Source organism: Etheostoma spectabile, unplaced genomic scaffold (genome assembly GCF_008692095.1).
Source record: "Etheostoma spectabile isolate EspeVRDwgs_2016 unplaced genomic scaffold, UIUC_Espe_1.0 scaffold270, whole genome shotgun sequence".
NCBI classification, from domain to species: domain Eukaryota; kingdom Metazoa; phylum Chordata; class Actinopteri; order Perciformes; family Percidae; genus Etheostoma; species Etheostoma spectabile.
Genome location: NW_022605574.1, coordinates 513,989 through 522,477, shown reverse-complemented (window position 1 = coordinate 522,477; position 8,489 = coordinate 513,989). Strand labels below are relative to the sequence as shown.

Below are 8,489 nucleotides of genomic sequence, written 5' to 3'. Positions count from 1 at the left end.
TCTCTTTCAAGTGCAACTAAAGATGTGAGGAAAGAGTAATTGAGAAAACAAATTTTTAGTGAAATGTGACATTTAACAGGTTGTGCGTGAATCAGTGGATGTCGAGTGATAACTTACAGAACTTGATTACATATGTGAATGGTTTCAGGCAAAGGCTTTATGATGGTGGACAAATGGCTAAACACAAATTGCATTGTCAAAGAAGTACATGGACAAAGCTTACCTCAGCGAGCTTTGCTGGAAGAGATTGCACAAACTCACACGTCAGAGCCTCCTCCTACAAATAATGGGAGGTGTCAGACTGAGGAGGATGAACCTGTTCATCAATCCTTGAAAGCTTTGTGCCTCAGGATTCAAGCCAAATGATCTGGCGCTTGACGTCAGGGCAGTTAACGGTGTAAACGGATCACGGATGAACCCGATAGATGTTTGCAAACCCCAGGAACCTTTGGAGATGCAATCTTGTAAGAGCTAGTGCCGCAGGACGTCTATTCTTCTCCTGGTCCATCTTGACTTTGCCCTTCGAGTGATGTTTCCGAGGATGGATGTGGTGGTGGGCGTAGAAGTCCCACTTCTCGCTTTCACAAGAGACCATTCTCCAATAATGCTGCAGAACCTGCTGACATGCTGGGTTGGCTAGAAGGTCCTCAGAAAAAAACGATAAACGTCTCCAGGTAAACATAAAAAGTGACCAATCATATCTTCAGACCTCATTTACCAATTGGAACACTGCAGGGGCATTTGTAAGTTAAACGTCACAACCTGATTCTCAAAGTGGCCATGGCTGATGGTACTTTGTTCTTGATTGTAGTCATTAATCCCCGGTAATCAATCAAGGCGGACCGAAGGGAGCATCTTCTTTACTCAAAGAAAAACCCCACCCCAGGGTGATGACGAGGGACAAATAAGGCCAGCAGCTAGGAACCCGTAATGTGAGACTCCATGGCTTTGCGTCTGGTTTCCATTCATTTTCGCCACTGGATTGCACAACATCAACAAACACAAAGTTTTTGGAAGGCTGCACCCATAGCGGAAACTACTACGACTCATATACGATCTTCACAAACCAAGGATGTCACACATGAGCTTCCTTAATAATATGCAGTCTTGTCTAGTCACCAACCACAGTCTATTGGTCTTTGACCAATACTACGTTTGTGTGAGTGGCCATAAACACTCACCCATAGGATTATTAGGAACACCAAACTAATACTGTGTTGACCCCCGTTTGCCTTCAGAACTGCCTAATTCTACGTGGCATTGATTCAACAAGGTGCTGAAAGCATCTTTAGAAATGTTGGCCATATTGATAGGATAGCATTGCAGTTGATGGAGATTTGGGGAGGCACTTCCAGGGCGTGGAGCTCCCGTTCCACACATCCCAACGATGCTCTATTGGGTTGAGATCTGGTGACTGTGGGGGCCATTACAGTGTAGTACAACTCATTGTCTGTCATGAAATAATTTGAGCTTTGTGACTGGTGCATTATGCTGAAAGTAGCCATCAGAGGATGGGTACATGGTGGCCATAAAGGGATGGACATGGTCAGAAACAATGCTTAGGTAGGCCGGGGCATTTGTAATGACCAATTGGCACTAAGGGGCCTAAAGTGTGCCAAGAAACATCCCACACACCTTACACCAACACCACCAGCCTATACAGTGGTAAGAAGGATGATGGATCCATGTTCTCATTCTGTTTAGCCCAAATTTGGGACTTTACCATCTGAATGTCTCACAGAAAATGAGCACTCATCAGACCAAGCAACGTTTTTCCATTCTTCAACTGTCCAATTTGGTGAGCTCTTGCCAATTGTAGCCTATTTCCCTATTTGTAGTGGAGATGAGTGGTACCAGTGGGTACTTCTGTGTTGCAGCCCATCCGCTCAAGGTTGTGCGGTTGTGGCTTCACAAATGCTTTGTTGACATACCCTTGGTTGTAACAAGTGGTTATTTCAGTCAAAGTGCTCTTCTATCAGCTTGAATCAGTCGGCCATTTGTCCTCTGATCCTAGATCAACAAGCATTTTTGCCCCAGGACTTCCGCATACTGGATGTTTTTCCTTTTCACACCATTCTTTGTAAACCCTAGAAATGGTTGTACGTGAAATCAGTACCTGAGCAGATTGTGAAAACTCAGACGGCCCGGCCTTGGCACCAACAACCATGCAACGTCAAATGTCTTAAAATCCCTTCTTTCCCATCTGAGTTCAGTTTGGAGTCAGGAGATGGTCTTGACCAGGACCCCCCTAAATGCCTGAAGCAACTGCCATGTGATTGGTTGATTAGATAATTGCTCATGGAAAAATAACAGGTGTTCCTATAATTTATGAGTGTATCTAAGAACTGATAAGAATGGACACCATACACGGTTTTGGTGCCCGAAATACACTTGGAGATGATGGTACTCAGAGGCCACCATCCTCTGTCCTTCTCTGTAGAATCTCCAGTCACAGGTGTTTTCCTTGCCACATAAATTTAGATACTGCTGTTGTAATTTAAAACAATAGCCAGCAGGAGGGGAGAGAGGTAGCATAGAGCTCACACATTCATTTTAACCACTAAGATATGGGCTTAAATCCCCATGGGAGACCTGTCCCTTTCCGGGCAGTCATTAAATGAAGCAGTGCAGACTTAGACCAGGTAATGTTAAAGCCTGGTAAGCTTCCATAGTCTTGCAATAAAGATAGAAGGTGAGGAGATGACTGAGATGGGTTTTCTAAAGACCAAAACATCGTGCCAATACAAACACATCTCACTCCCATCTGTGAAACCGGACGCTTTTGAGGTGCCTTGTCTTGTTCACACTAAAGTTTCCTTTGTCAAATGGCCAAATTAACAGTTTTCAAGAAACTTAACCAAGTCTAGTTTCCCGAATTTAAGTGTTCTCGGATGTTTACAGTAAAAATAGAAACTTTTAACTGAGTTGTAATTTTTAGGTTAACAATTGAAAAGCCATTTGCTGCTTTTTAAACTATAGTTATAGTAGTTTCACTTAGGGAAAGTAAAGTCAGAAAAATGTTGAACAATAATTCCTTAATTCTTCCAGGATAATCAGGGCTGCTAAAAGCAAGCACCAGTTCAAAGTCTCCTGTGTTTGCTGTAAAGCATTCAGGGTGAGGAGGAACCCTGTATTATAAGGAACTTTAAGGGTTGACAGTAAGATCAACACTCTCTCTAAATAACCGAGGCAACAACCTTAAAAGGCTAGGTGAAACGTAATGTTAGACCATAGTTCATGACTGGGGAAGCTAGGAAGTAACTTTACCAAGAAACCGTGTAACCAATTATCAAAAAGGAGATGAACCGAACACGATAAGCCCACTGTCGAGACACGCAAAGTACTGTAACAATTATCTTTTCATAATATATAATATGTATAGACCAATGTTAAACAAAATGTGTTAAGAAACATGAACCCAACTAAAAGTAGAAAGTCTAAGCTGAAAAGCGTCAGGATTCCAAGGCAGAGAACCTTACCATCTTCAGATAACAAGGAGAATATCAAATAATAGCACCAGCAAGAGTAGTTCACCGTAACAACAGCATTACAGGAAGCCTGGGCAAGAGGAAGGGTCAGGCCTTGGACCTGGGAGCTTCCATGCAGCTTCTCTGATGACCAATGGAAACAGCGTGGATGATCCAGTTACTCAGGTTGTGAGACCTGAACACAAAAACAAACAGCTCCTTTACTTCTGACTTGCGAACCATTCAATCACCACATTCCTCTTTCTACTTTACCTTCAATTAAGATCCGCACTCAAGGGTACGGTGTCCTTTGGCAGATCGATCCTATCCAGTTATTTACGGACAGCCTAAAAGTGGTATGGTATCCAGGCTTCATCAGTCTTAATAGATACTGGGCTCTGGCCTTCCTATTGAGTGGACTGGGCATGCGATTGCCCAGGCCTGGTATCGATATCAGACTGGCATGATGTATGGTCTAACATCCCAGATGTATCACGCAATCAGACCATCAGCAGATTCACTACAACTTCTTCATAGGAGATATTCCATTCCGCATTCTCTTATAACTTTCACCCTGAAAGAAGGGAAAAATCCCTGAATTGACAATAATTCCTTAATTTCCCAAGATAATTCAGGGCTGCTAAAAGCAAGCACACGTTCAAGTCTCCTCTGTTTGCTGTACAAGCACTTCAGGGTGAGGAGGACACCTGGACAAAGGAACTTTTAGGGTTTGACAGTAAGATCACCCTCTCTCTAAATAACCGAGGCAACAACCCTAAAAGAAGCTGAGGTGAAACGTATGGGCCTGTTTGACCCTAGTTTATGCCTAGGGAAGCTAGGAAGAACATATCACGAAAAACCGTATACCCAAATATCAAAGAGAGATGAACACGAACACCGATAAGCCCACTGTCGAGACAGTCAAAGTACGTAACAATTCTTTATTTCATAATATAAATATATGTATAGTCATGTAAACAAAACGGTTAAGAAACATTAACCCAACTAAAAGTAGAAAAGTCTAAGCTGAAAGCGTCAGGATCTCCAAGGCAAGAGACCCTTACCATCTTCAGATAACCAGGAGATTATCACAAATAGGCACCAGCAAGAGTAGTTCACAGTAACAACCAGCATTACAGGAAGCCTGGTGGCAAGGGAGGGTCAGGCTTGGACTGGAATTCCATGCCAGTTCTCTGATGACCGATGGAAAAAAGCTGTGGATGATCCAGTTACTCAGGTGTGGCAGACGTGAAACCAAAAACAAACAGCTCTCTTACTTCGACTTGCAGAACACATTCATCTACTACATTCCTCTTTCTTGTTAAACTGTGTTATTGAGAAATCAGACATGAGAATTACAACCCTCAACAATAATGTTTGTGTTCTACCTTCTCTTTCTTACTTTACCTTCAATTAAGATCCGCACTCAAGGTGTACGAGCCCTTTGGCAGATCGATCCCATCAAGTTATTTACTGGGCAGCCTAAACCGGGTATGGTATCCAGGCTTTATCAGTTCTTAGAGATATCTGGCTGCTCTGGCCTTCCTATTGAGTGGATCTGGGCATGCGATTGCCCAGGCCTGGGTAGGTCTCAACTGGATGATGTATGGTCAACATCTAGAGGTATCACGCAATCCAGACCATCGCAGATTCACTACAACTCATTCATAGGAATACTCATTCATTTCTCTAATAACTTTCACCTTTCGACTTTAGGTTAATTTTTTTTTAGTTGATGAAAACAAACCACTCATGTTTGGCCTCACCATAGAGCCCAACCTTGGCCGGGGCTTCTTGATTTGTGTTGATTCAAGTTTTTTATGTTTTTGACACTTGGTTTTGGGGTTGATCAGTTAATCACAGTATTCAGGGCATCAACTGGGGGTATTTATTGAGGCAGGGCTCAGACTGACATCCAGACGGACGAGGAACAAGGAACGAGCTACTCCACTACTTCACCTGAGGTGAGTCCCGTTTGTCTCTCTGTGTTTCAACAGAACAGAACATTCAGTCCATTCAATTCAATTTTATTTATAGTTCTTCATAAACAGAGTTATCTCAAGACACTTTACAGATAGAACAGGTCTAGACCACACTCCAGAATTTACAAGGACCCAACAGTTCTGTAGTTTTCTCAGAGCAAGAACATCCTTTAGGCAGAAACATCGGACAGACCCAGGCTCTTGGTAGGCGGTGTCTGACGGGCCGGGTTGGGGTTAGTGAAATAAGAAAAATAGAAAAAAATAGTAGTTTGTAGCAGTTCTTTGTGGTAGTTCATGCATAGCAGGGCACTGTGCGGTATTACAAGGCCAAGCAGGAAGTAGCAGGACATAGCTGGGCACCGCAGAGCGTTTTGGAGCGGGACCATGGCGGACAGCTGGCTACCATGATTTGGAGCATCCCTGATACGATTTGTGTGGGAACTGTGCGGGGGAAAAAAAGAACATAAGGACTCCGAGGAATGACTCCCCAGAGCTAGGTTGTAACACACCTTTCTGGGACTGGATGCACATAAATGAAAAAAGATAGAAGATTAGAGGAATCAGTGTGTCAAAGGAGTCCCAGCTGTTAAAACTATTACAGCAAAACCAAGAGAGACAGGGTATCGAGGGAGCCTGGTCAGGCTAGAACTCTCCCCAAACGGACGGGCTGTATGTGAAGTCTCCCTTAGGTTTATTATATGCTTGATTATAGATAAACAAGACAACTATGACGAGAAGCAGGTGGGCCGGCCTAGGCGGACGCTGCGACTCCACTCCCTGACAATATAATTCTATGCCCTAACTATAGCTTTCATAAGCATAACCAAGAGAGAAGGCGTAAAGAGAGGGGCTGGTCAGGCATAGAATTCTCACCAACCGGATCGGGGCTGTATGCCAAGTCTCTTTAGTTATTATATGCTTGATTTATGAAGATAAATCAGACAACTATGGACGAGAAGCAGGTGGGCCGGGTTAGGCGGACGCGGCGACTCCTCACTCCTGACAATATTACATTCTATGCCCTAACTATAAGCTTATCAAAGCATAACCAAGAGAGGACAGGGTAAGAGAGGGGCTGGTCAGGATAGAACTCTCCCCACCGGACGGGCTGTATGCAAGTCCCTTTAGTTATATTTGTTTGATATAGATAGGATAAATCAGACACTATGACGAGAAGCAGGTGGGCCGGGTTAGGCGGGAGCTGCAACTGCCTCACTCCCTAACAATATTCAATTTTATGCCCTAAATATAGCTTTGTCAAGGAGGAAAGTCTTAAGCCAACTTAAATGTGATAGAGGTGTGCCTCCGAACCCAAACTCGAACTGGTTCCACAGGAGAGGAGCTGATAGCAGAACGCTCTGATCCGTTCTAATTTTAGATACTCGAGGCACACCAGTAACCCCATTCTGAGAGGGTAGTGCTCTCGTAGGGTTGTAAGGACATTAGCTCTTTAAGATAGATGGAGCTGCGACATGAAGGCTTTGTAGTGAGAAGAAGGATTTTAAATTCTATGTCTTAGATTTCCACAGGAAGCAATGCAGAGAAGCTAAACAGGAGAGATGTGGTCTTTTCTGGTTCCTGTCAGAACACGTGCTGCAGCATTCGGATCAGCGTAGAGTCTTATGGATTTTTTGAGCAGATGATAACAAAGAATTGCAGTAATCTAGCTTAGCAGGAACAAATGCATGGACTAGTTTTTCTGCATCTTTTTAGACAGGATATTCTGATTTTTTGCAATAGTTACGTAGGTGAAAAAAGGCATACTTAAAAATTGCTTTAGTGGGAATTAAAGGAAATGTCTGATCAAAGATAACTACACGATTCTCACAGTGGTGTTGGAGGCCAGGGTGATGCCATCCAGAGTAACTATTCTTTTGATAAGCAATAAGTTAATAATTGACAAAAACTCTGCAAATTCGGATAAGAATTCAGAGTATGGGCCAGGTGCTCGGTACATATAACACATAGAATGGTGCATTGATTTCCAACTGGGTGGTGAAAGACTAAGAACAAGGATCTCAAATGAGTTATAATTAAGTTTAGGTTTAGAGCTGTAGTAGACTAGAATCAAAGATAGCTGCAACTCCATCCGCGGCCTGTGCCCGAGGAATGGGAGTATTAATATGACTGGGGGGGGGGATTCATTTAGACTATATATTCTCATCACCCAGCCAGGTTTCAGGACGGACAGAATAAAAATCAATATTAGAATGTATTAATTCATTACTAGTACCCCTTTTAGAAGAGAGACGATCTGCATGTGTAAGCCCAGTACCACATCTTAATTCTACATATCTGTTAACTATATTGCCTTGAGGTTTTAAGTGTTGTGGAGGTTTCAAAGCAGCTCTTCTGTTACTTTTGATAATAATTTACAATGGTCGGGGGGGCAGACACCGTCATATGGACAATACAGGACATTAAAAGGTTTAAATTTAGTTAAGGCGCTCAACCACTTGAGCTCTCAGATCTTCATCAGGATTAAACTAAAAAACACTGCACTTTGAATAAACTAAAGACTTGCAGAGGAGAGAGGGGGATCCATGGTTCAAAATCAAGTTATAATCATCGTCTGTCCAATTATTGTCATGTAAAAACTAGCAGGATTGTTTCCAAAGGTGAATTTCGTCGGTTGAAATGGAGTAAGTAATATATTACAGTGGGCTCATATAGTTACACACACCATGCTTAAGTTGACAATAGAGGGAAAAACAATATATCTTTAGTAAACAGATTCAGTAGTGACAAAAAAAGAAAAAATCCACAACCTAAGGATTATATATAATACTTATAGTAATTGTTCCTGTTGTTATTATTCGATTCCAGTTGCCGCAGTGCTGTGAGAGCCCGTGAACCATGCGTCTTGTTGGGTTCCTGCCATCCTTCTTCCTGGTGGTGCTGATGTTCAAAGTCGGAACTGCCCAATACAACCGGTGTTATGATATTGCACAAACTTATGCACAACAATTCATATAATATACTGTACCACAAAGAACCTCTCTCCTCTTCCTTCTCTCCATCTGTATGCAACCTCATCCCA

At 42.7% G+C, this 8,489-nt stretch overlaps 1 long non-coding RNA gene across 1 annotated transcript in view; it reads left to right on the top strand.

The window, feature by feature from the left end:
* The first annotated feature begins 8,450 nt into the window (after positions 1-8,450).
* Positions 8,451-8,489, top strand: part of LOC116685795 (uncharacterized) — a 1,149-nt gene continuing 1,110 nt past the window's right edge. The window contains exon 1 of the long non-coding RNA XR_004331043.1: positions 8,451-8,489. This exon is cut by the window's right edge and continues 646 nt beyond it. This is a non-coding gene — a long non-coding RNA (uncharacterized LOC116685795).